The sequence below is a fragment of the Pan paniscus genome, chromosome 6 (genome assembly GCF_029289425.2).
Source record: "Pan paniscus chromosome 6, NHGRI_mPanPan1-v2.0_pri, whole genome shotgun sequence".
Taxonomy (NCBI): domain Eukaryota; kingdom Metazoa; phylum Chordata; class Mammalia; order Primates; family Hominidae; genus Pan; species Pan paniscus.
In genome coordinates, this window is record NC_073255.2 from 19,792,441 (window position 1) to 19,817,737 (window position 25,297).

The 25,297-nt window shown below is 33.5% G+C and overlaps 1 protein-coding gene across 4 annotated transcripts in view; it reads right to left on the bottom strand.

Moving 5' to 3' along the window:
- The window catches only part of DGKB (diacylglycerol kinase beta), an 835,560-nt gene extending 811,109 nt beyond the window's left edge, over window positions 1-24,451 (bottom strand). For 3 of the 4 annotated variants that reach the window (XM_057302827.2, XM_057302829.2, XM_057302824.2), the window contains exon 1: window positions 24,288-24,451. The gene's annotated coding sequence lies outside the window, so the exon portion shown is untranslated. The remainder of the gene's footprint in view (window positions 1-24,287) is intronic. The other variant, XM_034963730.3, reaches the window with a different exon arrangement.
- Window positions 24,452-25,297: the final 846 nt, after the last annotated feature.

Consider the following 25,297-nt stretch of genomic DNA (forward strand, 5'->3'; position numbering starts at 1 on the left):
CTTTTTTATTTATAATGATCAGGTATTAACAAAATTTTAGTTGGATTGATCAAGAAAAAAGGAAAAAGACACAAATTACTAAAATCAAGAATTAAGTAGAAAATCCAAATAGACCTATAATAAGGCAAAAGGTTAAATCAAGTACAAAAATTACTTAAAAAGAAAAGTCCAGGCATACATTTCTTCACTGGTGGGTTCTACCAAATATTAAAGAATATATATTAATCCTTTCCAAAAAATAGAAGAGAAATAAACACTCTCTAACTCATTCAATTAAGACAGGATTGCATTGATAACAAAACTAGACAAAGATATCACAAGAAAAAGTATTATAGCCCAATATATTTTATGAATATCAATACAAATATCCTCAACTAGATACTAGCAAATCAAATCCAGTAAAACAGAAAGTTGATTATACACCATGCTCAAGTGGGATCTGTTCCATGTATGTAAGCTTGGTTTACATCCAAACATCATTTAATATAATATATCATATTAATCGAATAAAAAACAGAAAGCATATGATCATGTCAATAGACACAGTAAAAACATTAGACAAAATTCTACTAATCATGCTTTCATGATTAGTGGAAAAATCACTAAAACTAGGAATAGAAGGTAACTTCCTCAGTCTGATAAAGGGCATCTATAAAAATTCCACAGCTAACATCCTGCTTAATAGTGATAAGACTAAATTTTTCCTTCCTGAGATGGGAACAAGACAAGGGTGTCTGCTGTTGCCACTTCTACTCCACACAAAATCCTTCACAGAAATGTTTCTGGCAGCTTTGTTCATAATTGCCAAAACTTAGCAGCAACCAAGATATCCTTTAATGGGTGAACGGATAAACACACTGGCAATAGGAATGGACAAAGCCACATAAAGGCATGGAAGAACATTAAATGTAAGTTAAGTGAAAGATGCCAATCTGTGAAGACTACATACTATATTATTCAAATTATATAAGATCCCGGAAAAGGCTATGAAGACAGTAAAAACATCAGTGGGTTGCAGAGGTTTGGGGATAAGATGGAGGAAAAAGAGATGAACAATCGAGGCACAGGAAGTTGTTAGGGCAGTAAAATTATTCTGTATAATACAATAATAGTGAATACATATAATTATATATTTTTCAAAACCAAAAGAATGTACAATATAGAGCAAATCCCAATGTAAACTATGTGCTTTAGTTAATAATAATTTATCAATATTAGCTCATCAATTATAAAAAAATTACCACACTAATGCAAGATGTTAATAATAGAGAAAACTGGGGAGAAGAGGCATTGAGGGGGGTATATAGAACTCTATTTTCTATTAATTTTTCCTATAAACATTAAAGTGCTCAAATAATAAAGTCTATTAAAAATAAAAACAAAACAAGTTAAAAAAATCCATTCTCTGAAAACCATAAAACATTGTTGAAACAAATTAAAGAGGATCTAAATAAAAGGAAAGATATGCTATAAGTTAGAGTGCCCCCCCACCCCATTGATATGCTGAAGTCTTAACTCTCAGTACTTTTAATAGGTGAACCTATTTGGAAATAGGGCTTTTAAGGATATTATAGGTGTAGATGAGGTCAGACAATTGCTTGCAGTTCATCCAATATGACTTTACCCTTACAAAAAAGGAAAATTTGGACACATACATATACAAAGAGGAATGCTATGTGAAGAATGGAGTTATACTGGTACAATTTAAGGAACTACCAGGAGAGAGACCTGGAACAGATTCTTCCTCAGCACCTTCAGAGGAGCAGGACCCTGATGATACCTTAATCTTAGACTTCTAGCATCCAAAATTATAAGACTATAAATCTCTGTTGCCCAAGCCACCCAATTTATGGTACTTTGATATGACAGTCGTAGCAAACTGATATAACATCGCATGTACATGGATCGAATGACTTAATATTGCTAATATAGCAATGCTTCCCAAATTGATCTACAGAATCACTGACATCTAAGAACTCAGAAGTTTGGCTGGATTCTCTGAAGAAATTAATATAGTGATTCTAAAATTCATATAAATATTCAAGGAAGCTGGAAGAGTTGAAATAATCCTCAAAATTAAAAAAAAAATACAGCCTGAGCAACATGGTGAAATCCCATCTCTTCTAAAAATACAAAAATTAGCCAGGCATGGTGGCGCACGTCTCTAATGCCAGCTACTCAGGAGGCTGAGACACAAAAATTGCTTGAACCTGGGAGGAAGAGGTTGCAGCAGTGAGCAGAGATCATGCCACTGCACTCCAGCCTGGGTGACAAAGCGAGACTCTGTCTCAAAAACAACAAAAATAAAATAAAATAAAGTTTGAGGACCTATAGTTCCTGATTTCAAAACTTACCACAAAGTAACAGTAATTAAGAAAGTGGTTCTGGCATGAGGATATTATATAAATCAATGGAATATAACTGGAAATCTAGAAATAAACCATCACATTTACAACTTGTTTCAACAACAGTGAAAAAACAATTCAGTGGGGGAAATACGGTCAGTTCAACAAATGGTGTTTTAGCAATTGAACATGCAAAAGTATGGAATTAGACCCCTACCTACCTCACACCCAACATAAAATTTTTCTAAAAATACACCATAGGCCTACATGTAAGTATAAAAACTATAAAATTATTAGAGAAAATATCAGGGTAAAATTTCTGACATTGGATTTGCCAATAGCTTCTTAGATAGTTTACTAAAACATAAGCAAAAAAAGAAAACATGTAAGTGAACAGGACTTCAAAAATTTAAAGTTCTGTGCTTCAAAGAACATCATCAAAAAAACTGAAGCACAAACTACTGAATGGATAAAGTATTTGTAAATTATTTACCTGATAAAGGAATTCTATAAAGATCATGTAAAGAATCCTTACAACTCAATAATAAAAGACTGATCATTTTTAAATGGGAGAAAGCTCTTAACAGACATTTCTCCAAATAATATATACAAATGGCTGATAAGCACATAAAACAATGCTCAAAATATCTGGTCATCAGGAAAATGCAAATCAAATCCACAATGAGATATCACTTCCCACACACGAGGATGACTATAATAAAGACAGGTAATAACAGGTGTTGACATAAATGGAGACATTAGAAAACTCATACACTGCTGATGGAAACATGTAACAGTGCAGCCACACTGGAAAACATTTTGGCAGATCCTCAGAGTTAAACCTTGAGTTACCAGTTCACCTAGCAAATCTGCTCTTAGGTGTAGACCCAAGAAAAATGAGAACATATGCTCATGCATAAACTTGTGCACAAATGTTCATAGTAACATTATTCATACTAGACAAGAACTGTAAAGAATCCAAATGTTAGGGTTAAAATAAAAATCCTCCCCCAGTTGACTCTACTGCACGGCAAAGGCTAAGAAGTGTTTATGAGAGCACCACTGGTTCTTAATGTATGGGCCCCCAGACCTGCAGCATCAGCATCACCTGGAAACTTGTTAGAAATGCAAATTCTGAGCCTTCCCCACCAGCCCAACTGAAGAAGAAATTCTGGGACTGGGGCCCAGCAATTTGTGTTTTACTAAGCCCTCCAGGTGATTTTGGTACCGGTCTAATCACTTTATTAGGGGATCAAAGAAGGCTTTCTTGAAGATGTTTTACCTATTCTGAGGCCTACAGTAGGTGTAGAAAGGGAAGGAGGTGTGGGCCTGTTTGCCTAAGTCAATAACCGTGACATCCTCTCTGTCTTCTCTACCTTCAAACTGAATTGTTCATTCCGTGCTGAGATTCTGCATTTCTAACAAGCTGGCAACTGATGTCCATGGTGCTGACCGTTAAGAACAGTCTATTGGTAAAGGGGATGTAGAGCATTTCAGGCAGGTGAGCACTGAAGATGAACATGCTTGGAGAAATACATTAAGTGTCAGAGAGGTATGGGATAAGACTTTAAAAAGAAAAAAAGCAAAATCATGCAAAGCCTTGCAAGGCCTCTAATTTATCCTAAGTTAAAGCAAATCACTAATGATTTCAGCAGTATAGTGATTTGACTTGATTTGCATTTTAAAAAATTACTCCAGCCACTGAATTGAAAATTAACTCAAAAGAAACCAAATTTGAAGGTTAGAAGATTAGGAGGCTATTATAGACATCCAGGCAAGTGTGATTTTTTTTTGGGGGGGTTACAAATATGGTGGCAAGATATACAAATGTGGACATATTTAAGATGCATTCTGCAGGAAGAACAAATAATTACTTATGTGTTGGATATAAGGTGAAAGAAAAGGAGATATGGAAAATAAGACACATGTGTGATAAAATATATAAAATTGTAGATACCTACTATATAGCCAAGTGGAGATAACCAGTAAATAGTTGGTTACATAGAACTGAAATGCTCAAGAGAAGTTTAGGTTCAAGTTCAAATTTGAGAGTCTACATATCATATACTTTTTATGTATATATTTTTTCCAAATCAATGACAAACTATAGATAGAGCATACAAAGATACACTGATCTACAACTGAGCCTGAACAAACTTCAACATTAAGAGATTTGGAAAAGGAAGAGTACAATAGAGGAGACAAGAGAATCAGCTAAGGAGTCTGGAAGAGCTCCCAGCTGACTGTAGGGTTGTGAAAGGCAAGCAAATAAAGTTTCTGGAATAATGGTGAGACCAACACTATAAAAAATTGCTGAGAAATCGAATAAAATTAGGAGATAAATGTGGACATTTAATTTAACAAAAATCATTTGCAAGAACAAATCTAATGAAAAATTTAGGGCAGAACCAAGATTTTGTGTTACCATTGTTCCAGTTTCACAGTGAATAAGAGAAGAAATAAAATATGTGTGAACAATTCTTGCCAAAATTGGTGCTTCTTAATTTCCTTCATAAGAATCTCATTCTCTTTCAGTTTCCAAAATGTTAGGATTCCTCTCTTTTTTCTCATATCGTATACGCTTTTCCTAAGCTATCTGAACTATACGCTTTCCTTTAAGCAAAACTTTGTCCTCAGAGCTATTTATATTCAACTAACTTCCTTCTGGAAGCCTCAAGTGACTGAGGATAAACATATCTCAGAGGCATCTCAGAAGAATGTAGTCATCTCAGAGGGAAATAACTAACAGCATTGATGTAAACGTTCAGTTTAAGCAAAGCCTAAAGCTCCCTGCCCAACAAGATGCTGGAAGGAAAGAAGGAAGTAGCTGAAAGAATAGAAAGAAATGCTTGAAAACTTGAACACACAAAAGAAACAGGAAAGCAATGATAAACCTAGTTAAAATATCTGGCTGAAACAATGCTGCTGCTGATAAACGAAGCTGCTCTCTTTAGAGAAAACTTCACAGATGATATGTGTAATCATAAGTATACAGGTAATCACCATGTAAGTAATTCTTGTTACAAATAATATAAACAGACAGCGTATTTGAAGGATCCTCATAACCTAATTTGATTTTAGGCCATTGGAGATTAACTACCTTGTAAGAACTACTAGAATGACATTGAAGAGGTAGGCATGAGGTATGTGTAGCCTGAATGAGAGTAGCACCTGTCATGGAGTAAATATGATCATTCTAAGACACATATACAAATACCATTGGCAAAACTCGTGATAACAAGGTGTATCAAAATATAAAACAAATCAACAGCAATTCAAAATATGCTAAGACTCATCTCAGGGTAACTTTAAGAAAAATGATAACCGATAGATGTAAAAATTTTTCAAATAGAGATTAGGAAATCAAAGTAACTAACTGCCTTTTCCATTTATGCATAAAGGAGATTTCACACATTTTGATAATTGCAAATGCAGTGCACTTGAATAGTAGAATCCTCCCCAAACCAGAATGAATCTTGCCCCTACAATGACTCCTATGTCCACATAGTAAAGGACTCAATAAATTTGTTAAAAGTCTGAGTTCTATTACTCAGCAAAGTTCACTACCAGCACATAACTATGTGCTGCAATTTAATAAATTAAAGTTTTGGTCAATATTTGGTAAGGATTTTAGGAAGCCTTTGTTAAAAATCAAAAGGTTTTGCAAAGTAGTAAGTAATTTACTAATGGGCTTATATCTTTAGGGGATGTGAAAATGAACTGCTAATTAATTTCCTTTAACCAAGAATTCATACACATTCTATTAGTATCAAAGAGGCTACATGAATAAGACAGCTTCTTAACCTCTAGAAGCTCTTAGCTTTCAGCAAAATTTCATTGTCTATACAAGAAATATTATTGTAACATCAAAGACCAATGTGGTTGCATATAAATATACAGGCACTTGAGGAGAAGAAGATAATATAACCATGAGTGCAACGGAGCAGACGTAAAGATCCGTAGGTGTCAGCATTAAGGTGAATTTTTGTTTGTATCTGAAGTGTGATACTTCTACTAGAGGGAAAAGTCGTTTCATTTTTTTTTTTTTAAGGCAAATGAGCAGTTAACACGAAGTTAAACATTCTTGTAGCCTTTCTTCCTGTCTGCTACCTCCTGGCTTCCTCCCTCCAACCCAACCTTCACATATCCATTGCAGAGGAATTGAAATTTTCACTTAGGGCCTGTCAGTCATACACAAACATTTTTCAGAGGCTATCAAATGCCCAAATAGGAATTTGCGAACCTTTTGAGCTTTCTAGTTTCATGGTTGAAAATTTTCTGTTTCAAAGTTTAGCGTCTAATTAAATCGAATATCCCAGTTTTTTTAAAAAAAGGGCATAAAAAAATCTTTAAAATGCTTAGCTTGATTCAATGACTAAAAAGAGGGTTCCCCAGACAGAATTTGAACATCCCTAACAATCATTTGCTTAAAAAGACTACATTACTTATGGAGTTTTCCAGTGATATACCGAGAAGACTTAGAATGCTGCTTTGGTCTATTTGAAGAGTTATTTATTGTGTGGTACCAATGGGAGTGATACAATAAATAATGTGATCTAGCATTGGAGACAGTTTCTTATGTAGCCAACTAATACAAAGCAGAATGTGATAATTGAGGTACAAAAGAGCATGATAATATAAGAAGTTGAGAGAATAATTTCAACTAAGAAGTTGAAGAAAGACTATAGAAGTGTGCCACAATCAGGAGGAATATATGAATATATTTCCTGAGGCTAGCTTTTGTGCACCTAACAATGATCTTGAAACTCCTTCTTTATAAGTTACATATTGCCATTTATATACTGTATCTTGCTTTGTTAACTGTTTCTATTTCATATAAGACTGCCACAATGTGTAACCATGCCTATTTCTATTTATTACTTTTTCTGTAATTACTTTTCTGTATTACCATTTGTATTTATTACTTTTTTCACAGTTTTTTCTTACTTGCCCCAAAGTATTTCATATAGTGTACCTGAAATTATTTAATTTGGCAATAAAGTAAATGGATTCATTTACAGAGTCTTAAATGAATGATACAAATAAAAAGATAGTGAAAGTTCAAAATTTAGTTGACTCTCGTAGCACTATAAAATAATAAATTTTAAAAGTATTTCTTTAAAATGTTTTTTAATAGAAATACAACCTTGTTAACAAATAACTACTTGATAAATATTGTGTTTACGTAAAATCAGTTTAGGGTAGAATCTGTTATATCATATATGTACAATTTAAATGCATTAATTTGTAACCCTTATACAAATTCTAGATTGTTCTTATTCAAACAATTTTGGCAGCATCGGTTTATAAAAATTAAGTCAACATCCAGTCAATCCTAGTGTCCATATTACTGTATAGAGGAAACTCACACATCTAGCAGGTTAGTTTTTCTTAGAGCTGCAAAGTTTTCCAGGATAGAATGAGGAAAGCTTCTGAGAGGCCTGAATGGTCTCATGAGGAAGGGCTCATCCCTTCAGGGAAATCTACATACAACGCAATGGTTTTATTTTCGACAAATAAAGGGAGTAGATGTCAGACAGTGAATGTGTTACACAGTTACTAGTTTTCCTGTTAAGCCCAAACCCCACACTAATACCTCTCCCAACACAAACACACACACACACACACACACACACACCCCGTCCAGGAGATGTTAATAAAGTCAGAAAAACAAAGAAGAAGCCTAAGCTTCGGGAAATTTCTCTTTCAATATTCTTCCTTTAATTATTGGCTTCATGACCAAATGTCCCAAAAATGCCATTTCCTTTTCTTAAAGTAACCAGTATTTTCATTGCTTCAAGCCTTTTCAACTCTGGCCTGTTTGTGGCATATGACTGCGGGAGTATTATGCACATCCTTGGCCATGTTTTTATCACCTCCTCAGATGTAAATGTAACTGTTTTCATAAAGCAAGTTTCCTGACACCTGCTGGGCACAGAGCTGGATGTTGTGAGGATGTTGTCCCCACATAGCATGCTGGAATCTCTCTCTCCTCCGTGGGAGCCTCCCTTAAGAACAAGCCTTTAGGGGGATTAAAATCCTACATATGAGAAAATGACTGTGTTTATTTCTGAATCAATAATCCAGATTCAGAATATCAGAATCCAAATAAAAAGCTAACCACATGATTCCAAAGTTTTATTCCGGAATTCATCTCTGTCATTTGGTTGAAGAATCACGACTGATATTGATTTGGTGTTTTATATGATATTTTGTTTGGGATTTTATTGTTGTATAGATCAACAGGAGGACAGTTGGATAAAGCGTGACATCCTTAAAAATGTGTTTTCTCATTTAGGAATATTGAATATTTTACCATTTGTTCAGTTATTTTATATTCTTCAGAAAAAAATATTATACATTTCATCATATAATTAGTACATTTATTGGTAAGTTTATTTCTAGGTACTTTATAGTTTTTTTTCTGTTACATTTGCTAATGGGTTATAGCTGGTTTATGTGAAAGCTATTGATTTTGACAGACTGATTTTATACCTAGCTGACTAATTTTATACCTGCATTTTTCAGTGAAATAGAGTTTTTTTTTTTTAATGTGTGTTTTATCCTCAGGGCATTTTAGATGAGAGGGGAGTTATATGCCTTCGTTCCTTCAATCTGACATCATAATCCAGTTTCTTGAATTTAATATTTTTAAATTTGGGGGAGGAAACTAATTTGGGTATTTACAGCCCTAGGATTCACTAAGGACAACATAACTCATTTGTAGCCTAGTAACCATGTTTGTCACCAAATTACATATTGCCATGCTTACTAAGTAACTGCTCCAGTGTGCTCTTTCGGTGTGCCTGAAAGAAGTAACTGGAAAGCTCAGTAAACTTAAGAATTTCATTTCTGGAGAGGTGATTGTATTTCCTCCACAATCATATCTGTGGGGAGAAATGAGTGAAAAGCTCTATAACATTAGATTTTATCACTGACATTAAAAAAAAAGGCAGTTTTCTATAGCATTTATCCTTCACTTTAAATCCATTTACCTAAAAGATTTTATCCCACTTCATATGAAAATGTCTATATACCTAAAAATATCTAAATATGTACACATATACTTATTTATAAGAATTATTCATGCTTTCCCTTAAGCAAAATGATTCTGATATTCAATCATGAGGGAAAACATAACATTTTCTTTCATCACTTTTGCACAAAGCGGTCACATTGGCTGTATTTTTACAGGGAAGACAACTTCATCGTCAGTCATTTAAGAACACAGGCATGAGATACAAATTAGAAATGTACCTCAGTGTGACTTTTGGAAGACTAACTTAACTGCGAAGTTACAGATATATGATAACTAAGATCAGCCTCTTAACTTTGATTTATTTATACATTTTGAAGATCAATTTGTGAAACATAAGAATCAAGTGTGAGGTGTGACGAATGCGTTTAGTTTACTTTGAATATTTTGCTGCCATTCAAAACAGTACTTAAAGAATATACAACAGCTTGGAAAATTGTGATCTATTTAAAAAAGCAAAATCTGAATTTTTTATACTACTTGATTACAGAAATGAAGTTTTCACCTAAAAAGTTTTTTTAATGAACCAAAAATATTACCAGGACTTACATTTATATACTAAAACTACAGGTAATCCTCTGACTTTATTTTTTACTGTTTTACAAGATGGACCTAAGAACTGTATTTTTTTAAATAAAATATATTTTGAAAGTATCATCAATAAAGAAATAGTACTGTGGTAAAGGCAAATAAGAGTAGGAAGAATATAAATAAAAGCTCCTGTATATTGTAATTTGAGAAAAATTTATTATACAAATATAATTTTGTATAATGAAGTTAGAGAAAATCCAGTCAAACAGTGAAACTGACAATGAAAGTGACGAGTTTCCCTAAACTTTATTTGCTACCAACTAAGGTCAATCTGTGTTATTATTACCAATGTCACATCACAGATCATCTTTTTGCCCATTCTGACATCAATGTGAATACTGTATACTTTGTACTGTGAATACATTTATCTTATCTTCCTCCCAGATGTTATAATTTATACTAACAAATATTTCTCTTGTCAAATTAAGCCAAAGATAAGCCATTGGTAAATGTTTTATTACCCATGATCTCGGGCGTGGACGGAGGGCTTAGGACAAACATCAGAGAACATGACATCCCAATTTAAAGATTTATTACAGGTTATTGTGAGGGCTATAGGCTCTTTTCCCTAAAGGCTCACTAAAAATCACTGACATGAGGTGGACTGACTAAGGAGAAAAAGCATACAAATCTATTTAATGTGTATACAGGAGAGCCTTCCATTCCATCCATCTTTGACATATGTTCAGTCATAATGCTTTCTATTTCTGCTTTTTCCTGAATTTTTAACATATTTTGAAAATATTTGCATTTTATTGTATTTGTTTTGAAGACTTGTGTGCATGCAGCTTAGCTTTTATTTTTTTCCACACAATAAAGTTTTTTGAACATAACATTGATTTCCATATTCCTCCATTTTATCTTCAGACACACCCTGCTGATAATGCCAAGACTCTTTAGTAACCAAACCTTTCTAATTTAAGCACATATAATTTAGGATTTTATTAAATGGTTCTGTCTCAATTAATTGTGTTTAGTAAGTTGATTAAAGTGCACTCCATTTTATTAGCCTCATGTGGCTGACAAGTGGCAGTCAGGGCCATGCCTATGGAGATGCAAGGGAGAACCACCTGCCCAGATCTGAAAAGTGTGGTTGGGAGCAACAGCTTCCACCTATCAGCTCCTTCTGTTTCATCACAGCTTTTGAGCTGGGGTCACTCTTCTTGAAGTGGCCACAGGAGATAATTGAGTAAACTATGACACAAATGTTGGGCCATTTTTGCTTCACACGGAACTCTCCTAACCAGCAATGTTTCTTTCAGACCTCCCTGTTGGGCTGGTAGATTTTATAAAATCCAAACTGTGGTCTGAAAGTTCCTCCTACACAATCCTGCTTCTTTCTCACCCCACCCACAGCCCTTTTTTTAATAGGTGTTACTCTCCAATAAACTTTGCTAGCCCCTCTAAACTTCAGTCTCAGCCTCTGCTGCTCAGAGGATTTAAGTTTCACACAATGCAGAAATGATCTACTAGTAACACAGCCCAAAGTATTGCAGACTAATTAACTATGTTATCTATCCAATGGGTAAAAACATGTCCTCTCAGCCTTGATATTAAGTGGGGTGATATATTTACGAATTCTTTAAAATTACAATATCACCAGCCATAAAACCGTTTGTCTAAAACTTTAAAAAAATTGTAACTTTGAATAGTATGTGACACAAGTGTATAATTCTCAATCATCACTTTAATTCATTATGTATGAAATGGTTTGCATATTTTGAGGTATTTCCAGATATTCAAAATAGAGAAAAATCTTGTATATCCATATTCTGAGTACCATTTCTTCAATTTCAGAAGTGAATAAGGTAATTTTCAGTGTGAGAATGGCTGTATCTATTTGCATTTTTTACTTCAGCAACAGAATTTTAAAAGATATCCGACCTTTCCTACCATAGTGATTAAAGTAATAGCAGCAAGAACATAAGCATTGTGTTGCTTTTTTTAAAGATCAAAATTGCATTAATATTTTCAGATTTGGAATGAAATAATTTATTCTGAGGTAGAGAGTATGTGTTCATATTTATAAATAGACGCTTTTCATCATGATCCTGATAGGTCAAATTTTGCCTCTTACTTTTTACTCATTCAAAATGTAATGAAATATCTACCTGTGCTTTCACATAACAGATGAATATTTATGGAGTGCTTTGTAAATAGCTATAGCTGTGTGTGTGTGTGTGTGTGTGTGTGTGTGTGTGTGTGTGTGTGTGTGTATGCACGTATATGGGCAAATGACCAGAAAGCATGTTAGTAAAATTGGCAAGGCTAATAAAGTTTCTTACAATGATTTCAAGTGAGATACAATTTTTCCTTTTCCATTTTAATATTTTCATTAAACATACAATGTCACAGCTACTAATGCATAAGCTATTATATGATTCAGGATTCTACCAGTTGCAAGTGACAGAAACTCAACAAAAATGAGCTTAGGCAAGATATAAACTATATTGACTCATTAATTCAACTACAGATCTCAAAGCAACCAGAGCCAAAAATGTATAAGCCACTTGCTCAGTTGAGCACTTTCATTTTCTCTCTTCCTTTCTCATATTTGTTTCTCTTGCCCTGCTTGTCTTATTCTCTCAAACTGTCTTTATAAAGCTAGAAACATTGACCAGACGGTTTTCAGGCTCTCCCCTCTTAGGTTTCCATTCCAAAATAAAGGATGCTTATCCCATAACCCCAGCTTTAAAAATACATGAGCAGAAACGTTTTGTTATTTTGCTTGGTGGATGCTCTCTTCTGTGTCCAAGAGGGGGGTTACTAAAAGGAGAACCTTATATAAAGCTAAATAGTTGCTCTGGAAACCCTGAGCTTTGGAAGGACAAAATAAATACACAATACACAAAATGTACTTTTCATTGTCTAACAAAAGATGGGAAGTATGGTAGCCAGGGAAAATCAGTTGATGTGCACATTTGTTCCTTTGATCTATTTCAGTGGAAGTTCCTACTAAGTATTTGATTGAAGTAATCAAATTCGCCAAAATAAAGGTTCAGTGGAACAGTTAGAATTCAATTTATTTAGTTTGTAAATGGTAAGATGAACAAATATTTGAGAATTCAAAAAAGTGTTTAACCCTTTTATGAATAATTAATCAGGTGTTTCCTTAAAAGTAAATTCACATTGGAGTGGAGGAATGGTGGTCTGCCTGTTGAGAATCAATTCACTTACTAAAATTCAGAGACAATGGTTGGACAATTGTTTGATATGCTAGGGAGTGATGGAGAAAGATTTGATTGCCAGATAGGTTTGTTGTAGCGCTCCTGGTTTTAAGTATGTGCTAAATTCCCATTTCTTAGCTAACATTTCTTGAGATTTTTTGGTCTTCCTTGTAGTAGGTGGGAGATTCGCTCTAATTTGATCAATATTAATAAAATTTACCACGTTACAGTCAAGCACTGGCAAACGTGAATAAATATAGCACAGATCTTGCTCTGTAGCTGCACATAGCACAATTAGGAAGACACAAAGGTAAAAATAAAATTATCTATACATATATATACACAGATGTATGATATTTGTTATAATAAAGATATTCAGAAAAATTTGCAGTAGGAAAATTATTTATAAGAAAAAGTGTGGAAATTTGGGAATAGGGAGAGGTTTTACTTTGGAGGTGATGCCCAGTGAACATTTGGAAGAATCAATCTCCTTATCAGTTGAGTTATGAATAAGAATAAGGAATAGAGTCACATAATATGTGCTAAGGCATAGAGTCACAAAATGACATCATATTTTGAAGAGTTATAAATATTTAAGATTGCCCAGCCCAGTGGCTCACACCTGTAATCCCAGCACTTTAGGAGGCCAGACAGGCAGATGGCTTGAGCTCAGGAGTTTGAGATCAGCCTGGGCCACATGGCAAAACCTCATCTCTACAAAAAATATAAAAATTAGCTGGGTAGATTGCACCTGTGGTCCCAGCTACTTGGGAGGCTGAGGTGGGAGAATCACATGAGCCCAGAAGGCAGAGTCTGCAGTGAGCCAAGATCGCACCATTGCACTCCAGCCTAGGTGACAGAGCTAGACGTTGTCTCAAAAATAAATAAATAAATAAATAAGATAAATGGAAAATAAAACACATGAGTATTACACACAGAATTTAGATGGTTAGTAAAGGCCAGTAAATCAATGATCTTGCAGGTTATGCAGAGGGCACTAGAATTTAATCTATCATAATTGGAAGTTTGTAAACAGGAGTTGGGCTAGTTAGGGGGAAGTGAGAAGATCAAGCTCTCATTTTTAAGAGATCTTGCTGGCAAGACTGAGGAGGAAATATTGAGGAGGAATTGACTGTTGGTCATTAAATGAGATAAGATGCAAAAGGGATAATTTCTTGAACCAAATCAATGACACTCAAGATTTACATTATAGGCTTTTATGGTATTCAGGGTTATATTAGTTGCAAGTGACTGAAACCCAACTAAGAATGGCTTATGTAACAGATAGTACTGGATCACAACCCAACTATGATTACAATTTGAATAGCATAAAGAAGATAAAAAAATAAGGGATATGGATTGACTAGATCTGAGTAGTGAAAAAAGCAGAGGTAGAGGGAATGGATTCACAATATTTCCTTCTTCATGATTGGTTTTATGATGTTAACACAAATTTCATTTGGGAGGATCAGAAGAATCTAAGGTACAGGGCTAGTTGGAAGAGAATACATTTTATTTTGATATGTAGAATTGAATATACCCTAGATATGCCACCAGAAAAATCCTAGAAGCAGTAGGTTATATTGGTTTATACTTGAATGGGGTTAAGTCATTTTAAAGACATAGATTTGGGAGATGGTTGTGTATACTGTACTTTGAAAATAAATATATTGCCATAAGTATATAGTTAAGAATGAGAGGAGTTATAAAAATTAGTATGGAACTAATATGCAAGCATGAGGAGGAGAATAGTTTTTAATACCCCAAGTAGAACTCAGAGCATATTTTTATATGAATAACTCATCTCAAGTAGATGGAATTTATTAAGAAGTTCTTGTGAAAATTGCTAACAGAAACTTGAGCATCATTTATAGCACGGTTTCTAAGAAAAATGTACACCAAGTTTTAGAATATTAAATAAAACAAATAAATAAAACAAAACACTTTTTTCTTATGGATTGGTAGCAGTGTATATTCGTGGTTATCAATTAATGATTACTAATCTCATATACATTTATAAGTAAAATTATAATTTGGTTTAACACAGAGAAATGAAATAGAACTGAGTGATAATAATATAGCAAAACCACCCTTCATGCCTTGTTAAACTTACACTGGCCTGACATCAAAATAATATAAAACTATTAAAAAAGAAGTCTCATTAGTTCAAAAATGACATGTTTGGCCCCTCAATACTCTCTTTCATTTGGCGCTGGTCCTACATAATGAAAACCATTTTTCAATTCACACATAGGCATACTCTAAAATAGCCATTTCCATTTTGCTCTTTTGATTACATTTTTGTACATCATGATATGACTCTATACTTCTGTCAAAAAAAACTATATCCTCCCAGATCTGATACCCTGGTTGGAGATTTTTTTCTTTAAGAATAGGTTTATTGACAATAATTTTATAAATATTCTAAAACAATTTCAAAATTTCTTAAACTTAAAATGTCTAAAATCTTCTGTTTAATGGTTGAAATAAAATCTTAATATTGGTTGAAGTTTTTTCATCCATAAAAATTTTATTACAACAGTCCCTGCTAACAATTTCCTTCTCCTGTTTTCTACTGGCTAAAAAGAAAAATACAATTTGACTCTTAAATTTGTCCCCCTAGTTAGACATATAGTACACTGATGAACCCAGTCTTAAGAGGCTTTTTTATACCTCACATAGCACAACATGAAAGACATAATAAAAACTTACTAAATAATTTTTAATGATTCAAGCTGGTATACTATCGGAATGGATTCCCATCCTTTTCCTTATTCAAGGAAAAATTCTAATTAGATAGAAATGGTGGAAGTTTCAAGGGAATACACACATATTTGTGTGTATATATATATATATATATATATATATGTACATTATTATTTTTTAATAGAGACAGGGTCTCACCATGTCGCCCAGGCTGCTGGTCTCGAACTCCTGGCCTCAAGCAATCCTCCCATTTTAGCGTCCTAACGTGCTGAGATTACAGGCTTGAGCCACCATGCCTGGCCTTTAAGGGAACATTCAATCAAAGTTGTTTACTGCCTGAGCTTGTGCTGCTTCCATTAGAACAGACTGACCAGATGAGAGATTTGTTTGGATTTTTATTTTTGGCCCCATTCCATGGAATAACCTCAGGCAATCTAATTAATTTTTAATTTTCTTTCCTTTTTTTGTCAGCTCAAATATAGAGACACTATAAAGATAAATAACTGACAATCAGAGAAGGGGCTATATATAATTACTGAGAATATTTCATTACATACCATATAAAATCTACATTGCAGAATGTTAAATAAAAATAAAATAATGCAAGATGCTTAATATCTAAAGCTCTTTCAAATTTCATCTTAAGGAAATATTATGCATGAATTGTACATTGTACCATATATTTTGATGTATTTTATTCATTTTATATATAATGCAAACCTTTGCAATAAACCAGTTATTTGAAATGAACCAATTTAGTGAAATGGTTTATGGTAGTTATTGGTTCACTTAAACTACTGAATTGATTTTAACTTTTATTTTTAGACTGAAACTTTAGCTGGTTAGCTGCAGAATTTTTTACTTGAAAGATGGAAAATTTTAAATGAAAACCTTAATCCATATGTGCTGGAGAAAATCTAGGAGGATTTCAAAACTCCTACATAAGAATGCAAACAAACTATTTCATTCACAGCACATCCTAAAGAACAAGTGTTTCCTGACTTGATTTATTTTTATTTTTATTTTTATTTTTTTGAGATGCAGTCTCTGTTGCCCAGGCTGGAGCACAATGGCACTATCTCAGCTCACTGGAACTTCTGCCTCCTGAGTTCAAGCATTCTCCTGCCTCAGCCTTCCAAGTAGCTGGGATTGTAGGCATGCACCACCACGCCTGACTAATTTGTGTATTTTTAGTAGAGACGAGGTTTCACCATGTTGGCCAGGCTGGTCTTGAGCTCCCGGCCTCAAGTGATTCATTCACCTCGGCCTCCCACAGTGCTGGGATTACAGGTGCGAGCCACCGCGCCCAGCCCGTTTTCTGACTTTAGAAGCATGTGATTTATTTAAAAAAAAAAAAAAAGTCTTTCATAATTAAAAACATAACTTTATTTTTTTTTGGCCTAATTTTATACATAGTTTTCTGCAAAAATATAATTATAGAGCTTTAAAAACTTGAAATATTTTTACTGGTGAATTGTTTAAAATGCTAAAAGTAAGTAACTTATGTAAGACTAATGAATTGCAGTAGAAAATTTTAGCCAGATAAAATAATTAGAGCAAAATGTATTAGAGAGATCGAGAGAGAGAGGGAAAGCAACCTAAAGTTAGTGCAAAGCAATAACCTACTCTAATAATTACTGAGGATCAATGAGTATTTCTATTTCTGACAAACATATAGTGAGGTAAAAAGAGTGACAGCTCATTCAGCCACACTCCATATAGTAGAGAAATTCAAAACTGAAATACCTTTGTCCATTTCTCCTTAATGCTACCGGTTGCAAATAGGTAACAAATATTTATATGATCCTCTTTACATCTTTTTATCTCAAGACAAGTTTGATCTTTGTTCTCGTCTCTTTTTTTTCTCAACAAAACATTAAAGTATGGAGATTATAAAAACAAACTGCCATTGACGTACTTTCACATTAGTGAAGGAACAGTAAGCTAGCTTTTAGGTGATAAGTAACAATTAGAACATGAACAATTTTTTAAATTAGTTTCTAACTTGAGGCTTTAGAACATTTGATTTGAATAATCTCTGATCTATTGTGTTTGTGTACATGACTACTTGAATCAAGCTAAATGTAATATTGTATTCACAGTAAAAAATCTATGGTAATAAATTACGTATTTGTGGCTCCTTTAAATATAGACGGAATCAAAATTGTAAGATTTCAAGAGGGCTCTTTGTGAAAAACAATTTAATAAGTTCTCTGATGATTGGAAATATAAAAATCCTAACTGTCTTTTCCCATTCACTTTCCTGGGGTTCCTTTTTTGCCTTGAGTAATTTACCTAATAACCAAATCTCAGACTTTGAAGGAACCTGAGTGTCATCCAGCTGTTTCTATTAGCCATTGTTTGGATTCTCCTTACAAGGCCACAGGGAGAGAGTTACTCATTCTTTACCCAAAAATTCCCAGTGACTAAATTCAGGCCCTTTGCTCTGGAAAAGCAGACCCTGTCAAAATGGAAGTAAAATGTGATATTTCTCTTGAAATGTAGTACATGGCATTCTTTATTTGAGCATATACATTTATTAAATCACAGGTAATTTAATGTTTTTAGCATATTGACCATACATTTGCAACATGCAAATAATGCGATGTATTTGTTTAAAAGTTAATACTGTTATTTTGGGCTTTTTCTTACTATGTATTATCAGCTACACATTTAAAACTAAATATAAGAGAGTCCATTCACTTTTGCAGAATTCATTTTACTGGTTTTCCAGTCTGTCATTTATTTTGATGATTTATTGTCTTGACCAGCATTATGCTATTTGTAAAAGAGTTAACAAAAACAATCATAACAATTGCAGCAACAGATTATGGTGATATCAGAGAACAACCAAAGGTAGGTAGAATCTTGATATTACCGTCTATCAGTTTTTCTTAAGATTTCTAGTATCACAAAAAATTTAAATGAATATCAACTTCATACTTTCAGATCTTGCAAAATACTGATGCTAATCCCTGTCTAACACAAATATGCCTGGGTGATACTAAAGAAGGGTGATTGCAGATACCCTCCAGCTTAGGAAACTGAGTTACAGTCAGGCTTCAATGAACAATGGGGATACTTTCTGAGAAGCCTGTTGTTAGGTGATTTCCTCTTTGTGTAAATGTCGTAACTGTACTCATACAAACCTAGATGGCACAGACTACTACAGGGGTCCCCAACCCCAGGCCAGGGACCAGTATCAGTCTGTGGCTTGTTAGGAACCAGTTTGCACAGCAGAAGGTGAGTGGTGGGCCAATGAGCATTACTGCCTGAGTTCCACCTTCTGTCAGATCAGCAGCAGCATTAGATTCTCACAGGAGCATGAATCCTATTGTAAATTAAGCATGCGAGGGATCTAGGTTGTGTGCTCCTTATGAGAGTCTAATGCCTGATGATCCCAAAACCATGCATCCCCCAACCCCCATGGAAAAACTGTCTTTCATGAAACAGGTCCTTCATGCCAAAACGGTTTGGACCATTGGTCTACTACACGACTAAGCTAAATGCTATAGCCTATTGCTCCTAGGCTGCAAAACTGTATAACACGTTACTAAACTGAATGCTGTAGGCAATTATAACACAATGGTAAGTATTTGTGTATTGAAACATATCTAAACATAGAAAAGGCAATGTGTTCTACTGACACATTATGACATTATGAAGTCTAAGACATTGCTAGACTATAGAAAATTTTCATGTTCACTAGAATTTTATGGGACCTCGTTGTACATGCAGTCCATCCTTGACTGAAACATCATTATGTGGCATGTGACTGTATTTGAAAGTGAAAATTTATGGGATCAATAGATCATTAAGTGCAGTAACATGGGTTGGGCTTAATTAATCCCAATACATTATATGACATGACTTCAATCATTCATTATTTCATTTGCTGAAAAAATATTAAAAGTTTTGTAGAGATTGGCTGCTACCAATGATGATAATGACGACGACGATGATGAACTATCAGCATCACATGCCAGGCATCCTGCTACATCTGGAGAATTCAGCATTGAACAACATAGAGTTTCTTTACTCATGAAACTTAACACTTCCTAAGAGGGAACCAGACAATATAGCAAACAAATAGTATGGTTTCCAGAAGTGACAAGTGCTATAAAGAAATAAAACAGGGTAATGTGAAACTGTAAAACCTCGAGGCAGAAACAGGTTTGGCAAATAAAGTAAAAATAAAAAAAAAAGATTTATAAAGCTATAATGTTCAATAAACGTTAGTCGACTGAATACATGAAAAAAATGAGTTGCTCATAGGAAAAATGAAGGAATAAATAAATAAATAAACCAGAGGAGAAAAAAACACATAGCATATCCTCAAAATGCTCCCGTGTCATCAATCACAAAGTGAAAGCAGGTAAAATTGCCCTCTTGTTTTCATACCCCTTCCCCAAAAGTGAATGACTGCCTTTCTGTAACTCTCCCCCTGACTCCCAAAGGCTATACTTTTATCTTGCTTTAACAGGGATGCAAATCTTGAAGCTGGGAATACACTGCGTAGTATTCTTTGAATCTCTCTTTCAAATGTTAACCCCACACTCTTACCCAGCCATGGACACCATTTCTGAACGGCAGGCTGGAGTGCAGATGGACAGTGTACACTAGGATGGCACAGATACCAGGGAAACAAGGCCAGGAAGTGGCAGGGAAGGTGTCACAGAATTCTTGAACCATTTTTTTGTAAAGCCCTAAAGTTTCAAACGCAAATCTGAATGAAATATAATTAGCATTTACTTTCATTTTCCCAAGGAGTCAAATAAGGTAAACTTTTGTGTCACAATGAAAACAGAACTAAGTCAGAGCTCTCTTCCTGATGACTTCAATTGTTGGGATTAATTTCTCAGTTGAACAGCATCTGCAGGTGGGATTATTCTGCTGCTGCTTCTGTTCAACTCAAAATATTTTCTGACAGATGGTGATAGCAAGTAAATAAGATGTGTATTTCAGAAGCTGGAGAATTCTTGGGCTCATGAAAGGAACAATAGTCATAAATAAATATATTTCAAAGTGCCCCTGTGTTGACTGAGCTCTGAGATATTAGAGGAAAAAATCTCATTCATATTGCAGGAAATCAAGTTTCCTACCTCCGTTCCCACTTCTGAATAATATTAACAAAAAGCTTGTGGTGTACTCTTGGCGGAAAACTCTAGCCACAAGATAGCTGACTGTGTGAACATTAAATACAGTACTTTTACAAGAATTATTTGGTTCAAGATTTGTAGCTGAGTAAAAATACCTAGCCAATTTTTCATATTCTAACGGCAAGACAGTCAATTGAATTTAAAGCAACATTTCTGAAACCAACTAGGCTTATTTAGGAAAAAGAATGAAAAAAGAAATAATAAGTACATTAAAATTAAACGTATCAAATGCAACACTGTGGAAAAATTCCTGGATAGATGAAAATCTTTTATTTTTATTTTTTTCAAAAAGTCACAGCAATACCTAAACTTGCCTACAAAAGGATATTGAAAGCATTTTTTTTTTTTTTTTGAGGTGGAGTTTCACTCTTGTTGCCCAGGCTGAATTGCAGTGGCACAATCTCGGCTCACTGCAGCCTCAGCCTCCGGGGTTCAAGTGATTCTCCTGACTCAGCGTCCTGTGTAGCTGTGATTACCCGGCTAATTTCTTGTACTTTTAGTAGAGATGGGGTTTCACCATGTTGGCCAGACTGGCCTTGAACTCCTGACCTCAGGTGATCTGCCCACTTAGGCCTCCCAAAGTGCAGGGATTACAGGTGTGAGCTGCCATGCCTGGCCTATTGAAGGCATTTTTAAAGAAACTCAAGATTATATTGCTACAAAAAATAATGGCAAGCCAGTTTACATTAGGTTCTAGGTGTGAAAAAAATTAGAGTCTGGAATGTCTATTTTATTCACAAGTGCCATTTTCACCATGTATTGCAAATAAACTAAAGCTTAATATATCATCATACTATAACATAAATACCAGTAAAAATCTCCATTTTAGATTTAATATATTTCTAAATTTTAGAATTCCTCATGTACTCTAAAAGCTATTTGATGTAACTTTTGCTGGCAAATTGGACTAAATCATTTTGTGACTAACAGAGATTGTGCTTCTCCTTTTATCCTAAATTTATAAGCAACAATTTTTATTCATTTCCAGATCAGTTAACTAAAATGTTTGTTTTCAAATCCACAGGAAAGGAAAAGAAAAAAATAACTTGCTATCTTCTCTTTCTGTCTTGCTATAAAATCACTGAACTTAAATAAATTTAAAACATTAGATGAAGGAGTAATCATCACATTGAAGTGATGAATTAAAGATATGACTGGTATTCCATTAGATCTGAATTCAATTTCTTAATATTTGAATGCCTCTTATGAGAAGATGATTGCTGATGTCCTCTCAAAGATTGTTAAAAAAAAAAAAAAAAAACAGACAAAATCTGCTGTTGCTTAAATCTTCAAATAAAAAATCATTCTTAGGAAATTGGATTCTAAGTTTGTTTGCCTCTTTAAAAATTTTTAACAGAGAGATTAAAATGTAGTTATAGCGAAATATATCATTTGGATTACAGAGAAGAATATGCACATACTTATCTTTCCACTCTAAACACAAAGCATGTGAATGTGTGTTTGCGTATGTGTGTATACATACATATGGGTGGGAGCTTGCAGAAAGTGGGTTAACGTTATATATGGTCTAGGAAATCCAACTAATGCTTGTATTATATGATAAAAATAGGTTAGATGGATGGTTTGGAACAGATTTTTTTAATGATATACAATATGCTCTGCTAAAGGCTTATTTTAAAATAGAAACTATAATTTGTAGGGGAAGTGTGCCTCTTGAAAATAAATCTCTTACAAGGCAATCAATTTTGAAGTTTTTTCACTAAAAATACAAGTCTGAAATCCTCCCGTCTTGAAGTTTCTACATATCCAATAGACTTCGGAATATATTTCTTCTCTACTTATCTCTATGCTTACCTCTATTTAATTTTTATTTAAAATACTATTAAGGAATATTCAAAACATTTTTAATTGAAATTAAATGTATTTTCTTCCTCATCTATATTGTGTATATTATAGCCACAGTCAGTATAAGTTAGAAAATACTGTTTAGTTAAAATTAATATAATCAAAATATGTATATCTGGACTCTAAAACAGAAATTGATACAATAACATATGGATTGAAAATTAAGTTAATCATACTATTTCTCAGAGAGACCTGGAGCTACTTATTTTCCATGCTCAATTTTTCTTTTTCTCAATTGTTCTAAATAGATATTTGTATAATACTAAAAACATACTTGAGTTTTTGTGTTAGTTAATACACTCAGAACAACACACCCTTCACCAAAGATATTTCTGTTTTTCTTTGGGTGCCTCTAGCACCAAATTATGCATTAGAAAAAAAATAGCCTTTTAATCATGTTTATGCAACTAAGAAATTATAAGACATCAAAGTGACCATCTCTGAGATTACAGCCCATATTATATATGATGCATAACAGTCACATTGTCTTAATTGACCAAAATAAATAGTAAAATTTTAAATTTCAGACAGGTTGTGTATATATAAATTACATATAAAAATAAATCTAAAATATATTATTTTATAATAGTAAATTTAAGATATTTAAATTTATAAATATTTAAAATAAATTTAAAACATAAATTTAAAATTATTTAAAATCAAATTAAAACATACTATTTAAAATATATTATTTAAATTAAACAAGTGTTATCAGGAAGGAATTCCTCTTAAGAGTTTCAGATTTGGCTCAGATCAAATAAAAAGGCAAACATTACTGGGAAAATTGCCATTTGTCAACTGTTGCATGTCATATCATGTGGTAATACAGTTCTTTAAACACCAAATGTCAGAATACTGACACTATACTGTACAAACTAAAACAAGTACAAAACTGAGCATAAATAACCCAAAAATACTGGCAGCTGTGCATTTGTAAATGAGTGGTGTTTGTGATGACTAATATTTTCTTTCTATGGTTATAACACGCTGCGTTTATTTTCTATAGGACACCCCTGGGGAAAGGGGGCAGAAAACACATGAGAGACAAGTTATTTTTAAAGTTAACAACAACAACAAAGATTTTAAATCTTTGCTTAATTAAAAAAGGAATAGTACAAGTAGATGACTCACTTCTATCTTTAAAAGCTGAAAATTAAAAATTATGCAATATCCTAAAAGTATAAAGACTGATTCAAATGTTACTTCACATAATAATCTTCAAATATATCTCAAAACTCACCTATCTAGACTATTTGTTCCTATAACTGAATTGTACTTTAAGTGCAAAATATAACCAAATAAAGAGAAGGGCATTTATTCCATCAAATAGGTCCTTATGTTATCATGATAAAACCATGCTTCCCTTTTAATTGATCAAAAAGTTAAAGTATACATTTTTCAAATATTCAAATCTTACCTTTAGAGAAACATTAACATGAATTGTTTCTTCATCCAACTGTGATTCAACATTCCCTAGCCAGTAAGGTACTAATTTATGTACAAAAGCAGAGGTTCTGTGTGTTATATTTTATTCAGAAATATAGATGACATTTCCTTTTACTAGGTAGCTTAGAGTGACTAGTTCTTGTCACAATGTTGTCATAGTGATAGTGACATCAATGTACTTCATGGTAATCAGTGCGGCGATTTATCTGAGAAAAATAACAGCACCGATTTCTAGTGTATTTTACATTTCAAAATGCCATCAAGTATACTATTTAATCTACTACAGGTAAATTGGTTTCTTAAGTAGAGCATCCAGGACTTTAGATGAATTGATGGCTATATGTATCTGTGAAATGCAGACAAAAACAGTGTCTGAATGGATGATGGGGGTATTGGTGAACATAGCCAAGAGATCATAATTAACTGGTTGCTAAGGAAGATTTTGCTCTCAAGTGCCTTTGCCAAATACAAAATCTCCTCAAGTTATGAGCTCAATTTAATTATTTTGTTAAATCCTTTTTAATGTTTTTTGGACTCCAGGAGTGATAGAGTGGTGATAGTCCAGAATTCTGGATTCTGTCCTACAGAACATTGACAAAATGCTTTCAGTCATCATCTTTCATGACAAAGGGCTGTTACTCAGACTTCAGATGTTATTCAGTGGTCCAATTACCTCTCGCTCTGGTGCTATGCAGGTTGCCATTACAATAAACAGTAAAAATGACATTAGCAGAGCCTCTCAGAGATAGAAAGCTCCAATTTTTAGGTCACCATCATATCAAAAATTAAAAAAAAAGTGTTATAATTTTTTTAATATTTAAATATTTTTCTATAAACTATTCTAACACTAAACTATAATACAAAATAATTGAACTTTTCAGACAAATGTTTTAAGATTTTTGAAATAATAATTAATAATGAACCATTGTGCTAGGCCATTATTGCATTGCTATAAAGAAATACCTGACTGGGTAATCTATA